This window comes from Lepisma saccharinum, chromosome 7, assembly GCF_977018435.1.
Source record: "Lepisma saccharinum chromosome 7, izLepSacc3.1, whole genome shotgun sequence".
Taxonomy (NCBI): domain Eukaryota; kingdom Metazoa; phylum Arthropoda; class Insecta; order Zygentoma; family Lepismatidae; genus Lepisma; species Lepisma saccharinum.
In genome coordinates, this window is record NC_139235.1 from 23,192,521 (window position 1) to 23,203,385 (window position 10,865).

The 10,865-nt window shown below is 39.3% G+C and overlaps 1 protein-coding gene across 1 annotated transcript in view; it reads left to right on the forward strand.

The window, feature by feature from the left end:
* The window catches only part of ft (cadherin-related tumor suppressor fat), a 372,095-nt gene that overhangs the window by 343,903 nt on the left and 17,327 nt on the right, over positions 1-10,865 (forward strand). The window lies entirely within an intron of this gene.

Sequence of the window (10,865 nt, forward strand, 5' to 3'; positions counted from 1 at the left end):
AACATTATTTGTAATAGCAGTGTAGAGTGGCTACATTGTTCTGCATCTGGAATTTACAAAAAAAAAAAAAATAATGAATTGACACATGTTCAAAGGGATATTTTTACATATAAGATCATGAATTATGATACTCTAACGATAATTGTGTACTGCTTCAAAGACATTGACAAATATTAATGAAATAACTATTTATATTTGTGGTAATTTAGAAAATACTAATTTTACCCCCTTTACCCACTCCAGTTCAATGCAAGAATTCCTCCGCAAATATGGAATGAAAAGTTTTCATCATGTGCAACTCTCCATTAAATGTTTGCGCCGATTCGTTCTATCTTCGTTTTCTTTGTTACAAACAAGGATTCTTTGCACATTACATGTAGGAGGAGAGTTGCATCTACATTTCACACTGGTCAGCTCCTCTTAGCTATTCTCAAGAACGAAAGTTTGTAGTGGTTACCGTTGTAAATTGTCAATCTGATGGTCCTATACCGCGTTTGGTAGAACCTGTCCCGCTTCCCGCGCTAGGGAGCGCTCAACAGTTTCGGTGTCAATGAGAAACGAGGAAAAAATCGTCTGCTGGGCAGCGAGGAGCGAATGAAAGCCAGAAGAGAGGCGTTTACGTAGACGCTGTTGCGACGTTGCGTATTTTAATTGGCTGCCTGGCTTTGACTTTCCCAGCACGGAAACTGTTGAGCGCTCCCTAGCGCGGGAAGCGGGACAGGTTCTACCAAACGCGGTATAGGTTCAAACCCCTCCGGTGGCAGAAAACTTTCGTATGTTTTAGACATATCCCATTGTGTTCATTGTCCAAGCAGTGTGAAACGGAATGATTCTGTTGGGAATTAACGATGGGGGGAGGAGAAATGTTAAATAACAAAACCTTCATTTCAACGAACTGAGAAGTGGAGAAAAATTGGATAATTCTTATAAATATGAAAATTACATTCATGTTTTTAGTGGTATAATCGCAGGTAGAATCAAATATCTTACGTGGCAGATGTTAATCCGCTCTGAACTCAGCCAGAAAGCATTTTGCACCAATCTAATACATTCTCCAATTCATTTTAAAATATTATTGAATGTTTCATGTCGATATTTTGATCAATGCATCAATTCTTGACGCCGAGACGATATCTTCTGCAAATACCTCTTCTCTCCTCTCACCTCCTTTCTCTTCTCTTCTTCTCATTCTTCTCTCCCCTTATTCTACTCTTCTTATATGTCATATCGCCTTCCCTCCTGTTCTCGCCTCTTGTCTCCATCCCATTCTTCTCCACTCCTCTTATCTCCCCTCCTGTCTTAGATTTCCGACTCCACTGCACTCTTCTCCTCTTCTTTTCGTTCTTCTCGTGTTCTCTCTTTTACTTTACTCTCAACTCCCCTCTTCTCGTCCCCTCCTCTCCTCTCAAACCTCCTCTTCTCCTCTCATCTCGTATCCCTCCTCTCTTCTCCTCTTTAATCCATTTTCCTCATCTTTCCTCGCATCTTTTCCCTTTCTCCTCATTACTTCTCCTATCCACATCTGTCCTATCTTTTCTTCCCTCCTTTACTTTTCCTCTTCCCCTATCGCTCGCTCTTTTCTCCTCTCATTTGTTGTCACTTTTCGTTTCCTCTCTCCTCTTTTCCTTTGTGTAGACTCATCAGCGATGAAATACTAGAAAATCGAGTTTTTCTTTCAGAAAGTATTTCTTATTTGCGACAAATGTAATACTGATATTTTATTAGAGTTTTATACAATAATGCTTGGTTTTATTCCTTTCGCGTATTTCATAAATATCTATTGTGCATATGGCAAGCCTGAATTTTGAGCCTAACTCTACATGCAACCCACATGCGCTTTACGTAATGTGGGTTGCCTAGTTTAAAATGTCGTTGTCCTAAAACTTTTGAGAGACACTGTACATATATTGTACAATCTCTGTAACTGTGAAGATTCTCAGAATATAGACTCACATTTTCATCATATCCTTTGGCTATAACGCTTTCTTATTTGCATTCTCAAACAAGGAACCCATTACCCTGAAGATACTGTAGCCGTGGTATACTAATATAAGTTGTGCACACAAGGGGCGTTGCAGTATTAACTTGGTATATGTGGATTTTTAAAACATTAAACAAGGAACCATGCTCTACATGGACGTTCAGTGTGGGGAAAGCTACAAAGGTGTATGAAAGTTTTTGTACGAAGCAAAAACACACATGGATGCAATACAGCTCCAGAGTCCCTTGCAATAATTCTCCATGTGTATCGCTGGTCTGTGTGGGTATGTGTCGAATTGAAAACAAGAACGATAAAAACCTACTCATTTTATGCATTACAGACAATTTATCGGGTTAATTTTGGCATATTCATTAAAAAGTATGTTTTTTGTTCATTTACGAAGTGTACTGGCAACATTGGTCGTGTCAGAAGGCAGTATCAGGTGTGCCTAATATCTGGCTATGTTATTCAATGAATGCCCAGATGGAAGAAAGGATTTGAAAAATATGAAGCAAAAATATAGAATGAGAGGCAAGGAAGGAAAAAAAACAAAAAGCTTAAGCAACACGTAAATTTGCCGTTGCGTACGTGTTCTACCCTGCTCGAAAACCTTGCCATGTTGCCATATTGTCATTCCATTCCTGGACACACTCGCGCAAACATCATTGAAAACAATTGAATAGCGCTCCAGCTCGCGGTTCATACCGTTCGGCAGGGACGGTAATGTGGCAATATAGCACGGCGTAGTCGTTGCTTCTTTTATGCAGTGCATGTTCATTGGCTAGCTAGTAACTAGTGTTGCCAACTGTAATAATGAAGCACTATTTCTGTCACGGAAGGGAAAGGCAGGTAACGTGGCGGTGAGTTTTGTTGGATTGGAAGCACCATATTTTTATTTTATACTAAGTATTTGACCGGTTTGACGTTGTGTGCGTGTGTGTATGTAAAAGTGTGTGTTTGCTAATGAACGTTAAATTCCATAATGCCTCCAGTTCTGTCGAAGTTGAAATCAAAAACCTTGCATAGCCAAGCTCGGGAAATTCTAAGCAATTCAACTCTGGCTCCGGCAGGTGTTCTTGTAGAAATTGCATAGAGGAGGCTGTCATTTTTGCTGCTTAATGCGATACATATTGTTTTCTGTGTTAAAATTGCCATGCTTTGATGGGTGACCAAGTTCATAGCAGGGCCGGCGGAAGAGGAGGGCGAACCGAGCGGCAAAATTTGAAGAGAAGAAAAAAATAAGCCTATTGAAAACTGTGATCGAGCGAGATATTCTTTTGCGCTGAATAGTATTGAAATAGCATAAGAAGTCTCATTATTTATTTTATATTTTGATGTTTTAGTTAGGAATATATTGATTTTCAATTTTCCGTTGCTGCGTAATGACCGGGGGGGGGGGGTCGAAATAGAGCGGCATCTGCCGCCACCTCCCAGGGAGGCAAAATGACTAGCGCCGGCCCTGGTTCATAACAAAAGAAAAAGCCGCGCAGCTTATCGTCTAGTGGCAGTATATGTACTTGTTATTGTTGTGGAAGCGGGCATCCTTTGTAAATGTACAACAAAGGCAACCGACTGTCGCAGATCTCAGAGAGGAAATAATAATACTGTTTGAGGAGGAGTGTTATGGTGCAATTGTAGCGGTTTAACACGTTGGCATGTTATTATCTGCCGTTGCAGTTCCATACCAGTGTATACGGGTTTTGGGAGTGAAAAGTTAGAACGCCACCAGTGCATTAATGCAATGAAAAATAATATATACGTATATATTTTTTTATTTTGTTTGAAATCACTCAAATAAGGAATCGTATGAAGAAGTCTTCTTTGCAGCATTTTTGATAATTTTACTTATGTGTTAGTTCATATTTTGCGAACTTTTAGTCCATATGTATGTAGCTACATACAAAGCCACTTGTTAGTACATATTAATCCTAGTCCTGGTATAATGCATGACGTTTAAAACTCAACGTTAGATAGACCTTAATTCTCTAATTTTATTGTTGTACGTAACAGCTGTGCATCGGCGCACTGCAGCGATTTTTCTATCTGCTCCATTAGCAACACTGCTTCTTTAGTTGTTTCGCGCATCGCACGGCAGAATTAACTGTGCTGGACTCTAACCAGGGTTGAGCACTTGAGGTAAACATTATAATCTATAGATTCAGTTTGTGACCATCGTTCCTGCAAGTTGACAGATTATTTACCCTCGCCGATTTTACCTAGTTGTTAGTCTGTGGTTTTGCATTCAATCATTAGTTGTTCACTGATCAGACCATCTGTTGGATCAAGTATTTATTTTACACGATTTTTGGGTGATTTCGGATGCGTCATTGTAGAATCGTGTTACCAAACCCCAGTTAGTTAACTCTTAAAAATAGATTCCACGACCATCGTGACGTGGAACCTGAAACTTCAAAGAATGACCTCTTGAAACTTGCGCATGTTTGTCGAACGAATATAACCACCGTACAAGTTTGATTAAAGTTGAATTTACACGATGTTCTGGCAGCAGGAGCGCCATATAAAGGAGCTGGCTTATACAACCCGGTACACTTGCTCCAACACGTTCTTTTGTAAGGTCCGAGGAGGCCAAGAGTCAGATGAATCAGATACGAAGAGCAAGCGGAACGTGATCGTCCATTTTGAGAGAATCCACGGCCCTCCTTTATCTTTTTGTGGTGTCAAAGAACCTCGCCGGCTTATCTGGAAGCTGCCAACGAGTGAATAAAGCGCAGTAAATTTCTAAAATGTCCAGTAAACAGCCGTGAAGGGTCAGAGACGCTCAGGATAATGTCCTTGAAAGAAATTACCAGCATCCTGGTGATTTTTTGATGCTCGAGCGTGATAGACGGCGTTGTCATCGGTTCGGCGTCCTGACAGAGACTTTATACCATGCAAGACTTCGAACCAAGAATGTAGGTGTCAGTGGCGTAGCGGCAAACCCCGCAATGCAAGGGTGGGGGGGGGGGAGGTGTAGTGGTCCCGAAATGTTCTCCTGAAATTTTATATCATCTCAGAAATTCCACAGATAGTGTTCATTATATGACGACGTCTGCAATAATAAGCAGTGGCGTATTGTCTCAGCCAAAGGGGCCCGGGTAACTTGTCATACGGGTCCCTTCCGAAATGCAGAATTAACTTATTTGCTCCCGAGATAGAAATCGACAGGAAAATATTCCTCATCTCATACCTTTATAGCTTCGCAGTTTGTCGTAAAAGTAGTGTAGTGTGTCAATTGTCTACAGTTACGAATCCAGTAGAAAGATTCAGTTGATGAACCAATTTTGATGTTTATTCACACTTGGTAATTCATGACCATAATCCATGACCGCTAATATTAGTTTTACACGTGATATTTAAAATGTAACATCACGCTAAATATTTTCAAGGGGGCCCCAAACCTTTTCATATTGAAATAAGAGCTGAAATTAATTTCCCACATTGTCTACACCTGTTATGTTTTTTGAAAGGGGCCCCAAAACTCAGTGGAAGGTTGAGTCCAGGGGCAATAATCTCTTTGCTCTGAGTGTCATTCTTCCCTCCTCTGCCACACAGGGTAAACAGCGTATGAGTTAAATATAAACCATTATTTTGTGTAATTTTGTGAAGTTAATTTCTTTTACATGTTTAAATTTTGTGCACATTTCTCATGTGTTACGATTTTGTGATCTGCAGTGTTTGAATTGAAAATTCCTAGCTGCGAATTTCCTTTTTCGAGTTTGAGGATAGAAGGAAGGATCCTTGTTTGAATCAACTTGAAGACGATGTAGTGGGTGGAGCAGGATGCATACACAAATTCTAGCATTGCTGATCTATTAATGAAACGGTTCTTGTTTCATAAAAAAGTCTTTAAGAAATATATGATCAGTGGTCTATCGAAATGAAATGGCAGCGTTAAATAATGAGGTTCACTAACACAAAAATTAAACACCGTGTCCGTGTGGCAACAACATTTTGGCAGCTCCAGTCCTTCCAATCGGTATTTCATTGAGTAACAATTTTGTTAGTGCATAGAGTTCCATCGCCGCTTCTTTATCTCTCTCTCAAGACTGGACTCCGCTGCTATTTCTTCGTAGCAGTTTGAAATTGACCTTGTGTTGTTAGGTCAAGGTCACCGCCGAGAGTACACAGGTCCAGTTCAACCCCCATAACTGAAGTGATAAGTTTGCTTGAGTGTATTACTCACTATTAGTATCAGAAGGCTAATGTGAGCGGCTCTTACGTTGAATCTTGGGATTGAAGGGTTTGGGGTTGAAGGAGCATCCACCTCAGAGTCCAAAAGAGGAGTGTTTCCTATCCTTTAACAATTCTCTCAAATCATTATTATTATTTTTTAATATCTGTGTATTATATGTAACCTTATTAAAAATGTTTCAAGCAAAAAATACAAAGGATCACGAATAAAATATTTGGCAGTATGAAGCCTCTCCCTTCTCCAAAAAAGGCCTCCCCGATGGCGCAGTGGTAGCGTCGTCGCCTTGTAATCAAGGGGTCCCGGGTTCGATGCCCGGTGGAGGCACAAGTGGTTCGGATCCCACTTTAAACTGTAGGTCCAGTCCCGATTAGCCTTACTGTGCATAAAGTGGACTTAAAACAACAAATCAAATCCAAATCCAAAATCCAAATTCTTCTCCAAAAGAGATTCCTGTCTGTGCAGCTGTGTTGAAGTAAGAGAAAACATTTCCAGATTCTTCTTCCAGTTAATTTATCAGAGATTCATCCTGATTTCGTTTGAAGAAGTTACTACACTGATATATACATAAGTCGATAATAAAAAATGAGATGGCAGAGTATTTGGGGTAAAAGTTAATTTATTGTACAACTGACGGGGGTGAAGGGGGACTAGCTATTTATCGTACGCCCGTCCCACTCTGGCATCATAATTTTTTTTGTTACTAATTGTAACTGCGCTCCGCCACTGGTAGGTGTCTCTGTCGTCGATTCAACCTACTTTTCTCTCACGTGTATTTGTGTCCAGTACTAACCAATGGAATTGGGCACCAATGGATTAATTTTGCAATTACGATAAAATAAAAATATATGACTTATCAATAAATATTCTCGTATATGTTCACACAGCTTGACTGAAGGAAAATAATTTGTTCTATCATTGTATTTTTATAGTTAGATAACCCTTAGATATACACAGGGGCGCCAACTTGTCAAAATTATTGGGGTGCTCTGATCATTGAAATAAATTAATGAATGACTCACTCTCTCCCTTTTTAAGTTTTGGCCTCAGTGTTCGGAATTTCATAAAAGCTCATGAATTCCTCAAAAATATCAAAATTTTTATTCACAGCTCGAATGCAGAATATTAATTGTCCACGGATGGATATGTCACAAGTTTCGTCAACCATAAGAGCAAAATATTCCCTACTTTTAATATCTGCTGCCACGGAGCGCAAACCAGATCTCCCTAATATATCAATGATCTCGTTCTGAATGTCATGTGAGATCCATTTGTAGCCCGAACGTCCCATCCACTCTCCTAGTTCATGCACATCTTCTTTTGAAACTCTTTTTAGTAAAAATTTTAACAATACTCATAATTACATACTTAGTATATAGTAATAAGTCATGTGTTTTGCTGTCTCTGGTCATAGCCCCCCAAAGTTGATAGAACATTTCAAATGTGTATTTAAAGTTAATTTCATGTGGCACAATTCAGAGTAAACTTTACAAGAGAAGCAAAATAATACATTAGATCCTCTTAAGCAAAATTATTTGGGGGGGGGGGCTCTGCCCCCACATCGTTAACATTGGGGGGCTCGAGCCCCCCCCCCCAAAGCCCCATGGAGTTGGCGCCTATGGATATACACATGTATAAACGTGCTTGATGTGTGCGTTATCAACTATCAACATCCACGAAATCACGTGTTGCAGCTTTGTGAATCTAGCATGTTGAGAGCGATTTTATCTTCTGGTCTGGCAACACTGTCAATATCGTTCGGTGTCAAGGTGCACGACAGGTGTGCTGCAATCATCCTTTTGATTATACGTATAGAGTCATAAGGAACTAATAGCTTGTTAACGTAAATGCCGTTCTTTTCGCCTTACCAGATGAAAGTTTTGGTAATAAAAAGGATCCCAATAGTCGATGTTGAGTACTTCTGCACACTTAATAAAACAAGTTCTGTTCCTGGAAATGGATAACGAAGATGTTCCATGTACAAACTTTGCTTCATGGTCATAAACATGATAATACTTCTATTACTTATAAAAAGAAGACTTCATTTTTATAGTTTCCCCAAAAGCTAAATGTATTTTTCTGACTTTATTATCGGTTACCTCGTTTATAAAAATAAGACGGGTCTGGTATCGGAGCATAAAGTGGATTTGAAACAAAACTTCAACAAATAAGACGAAAGTGAAATGATATCGAGTAGATGTTCAGCAGATATGTACATTTCGGCAATATATAGCTGGCCCATCTTGCTACAGAAGCTTCATATATTAAGACTATCAAAGTATTTAATTACAGTTTTGTCTTATTTTTTGTCATGATGTTATTTAGCGTCGCTTTTCTGCCACTTTTGGCTGATAGTGACGATGAGTGATGGTTAGGTCAAATTGATGAAAGGACACCCACTAAGAACACTGATGCTGACTCGAACCTGGGAACTCTGGTGGCGAGATCGAAAGTCTGTCATTTAACGCCCTCTGCCACCGAGCCTGAAAAGTTTTTCCTTCTTTTCAGCACCCAAGCACGTAGTACGAGGTTGATATATATCGAATTATCCTCGGAAAGCGTTGATAGAAGAAAGGTCACAATGTTTACATCATTGATTTTTGAATCTTTTATAGCTGCAGAGAGCAGCTTTAGCCAATATGCACATTAAAAATATCTAATCCACAATATTACTTACATGCTAATAATGTATAAGAAAAGTCAAAGTAATGAGAAACTAAGAAAAATAATAATGTAAATTATTTCGTAGCTAATTTTTATAGGCGACTAAATATGACTGCTCATGACATAACATCAATTATTCCTGAATGGTACTTTTAAAGCGATAGTTATATTACACAGAAGTTAATTGGGACTTAGCTTACTCTTAGGACATGTCAATCGTAATCGAAAATGGAGTGGCAGGTCTCTTTTTGCGAGATGTACGACAAAAACTTGCTTTCATATAGTTATAAGGGGTGTACAACCACCCCCTCGGTACCTATTATGCCAGACAATCGTTTTTGTGGAGATTTGCGAGGGATTCCAAAGATTCGCGAAAGCTCTAGGAAACAAAAAATATCCAACGGGTCCTTCTCTGTGAATTTGATACCTTGGGTTTGTATATCCGTGTACTTTTCTTTGTAAGCAGGGAGAAAGAAATACCACCATAGGAATGTCTCCATACCATAATGAAAGTAATAACAATAATAACTGATAACTATGAAAATTGTAGTACCAAAATATATTTATTTTCATAATTTAAAAATAAAATCATCCCTATATAATTTGTACATAAGAATCGATTCCGGAAGAAAGTTATGGAAACTCGATGCAGTAGATGCTGCAAAGTTAGTTTTCATCGAAACTTGGCTTATTTGTGTAAATATAATGCACACAAAAGTAACTGGAAGATCGTTCGTGACTGAATGTGAACAGGCACTTGGAGAGCAGACGAAACAAGCAAACAATATGAGGAGAGGCAGAAGCCATGCACGTATGTACATACTATTCCTTTCCATCACAAGGGCTCTTGTTCACTAAGGTGATAATAGCATTAGGAAAGGAGCTTCGGCGAAGAGAGAGAGAAAATCTCATAAATTCTTTACGTCATGCTTTTGTGTGCTGAACCTCTTTTCGCATATTCTCTTCAAACACTACAATGCAGGCTTGCAATACTTGCTTGAGTGCGGAGACCGCGAGCACCGGGAAATCGCCAGTCATAGATATTGCCGTTAAGTACCATTGCATATTCATGGAATGTTTCCCAAGATAATTTTGACCAGTCCGAGTAACGTCCGTGAAAATCGGAACAGTCGTAATCGGGAGTGAACAGCGGTTTGCTTTCCGAGGACAATGCATGAACCTCCGCCTGTGTACATTTTGAATGCACTTGTGACTGGTCAGGAAAATAAAGAAGAAATGTGCTTGCGATATGCAAACTCTGTGGATGCACTCTCGAGTAGAAAGATGTCGAACGCTATCAACGTATCATTAGACTACCGCTACTTTTTATTGTACAGTTTCTGGCTTGCAAGAACATTTGCGTGGTGGTATTCGATACCAAAACAGGGAGACTGTATTTCAGAGTTTACCTCACGCACACCAAGACCCAGAGCAAGATATTGTTAGGTTTAGACGAAACCTGTAGATCTTATAAAATTCGCATTGCCTGATTGGACATGATTTATCGAATATGCTCAAAACGTTCAATATAAAAAATTGTTTTCGCTATCATATTGGTTAATTGTCGTGATGCATTTGATGATTCAATGCTTTCTTATAAGGAAGCCCATCGGCGTAACTTGACGGGGACAAGGGGACATCCGCCCCTTACAAAAGATTTCCAGGGGTATTAAAATTTACATGCTAGATTTTTTAGTATCCTCCTGCAACGTCGCCATTGTTTGGCCAAGGATAAAACACGATATTACTGCATTGATTGTGGTACAACGTTGCGATTCATGACCTACCAATGATGACGTTGAATGCACAGGCTTTACTTAAAGTAGGTATGCTGATTTTGTAGGTGACGTCAGTTTAATTTATGACCAAATTATCTAAATTATGATTATGTTCATCCTTTGTGAATATTCATCATAAATGCTCCATGGATCCCGAACTAAGAACTAGCATGTCAGGAATAGCATTTCTATCATACTTGCGATAAATGCGGAGAAGGTTAGGAGAGCGCGCATGTATTATAGCTCTTTTCAG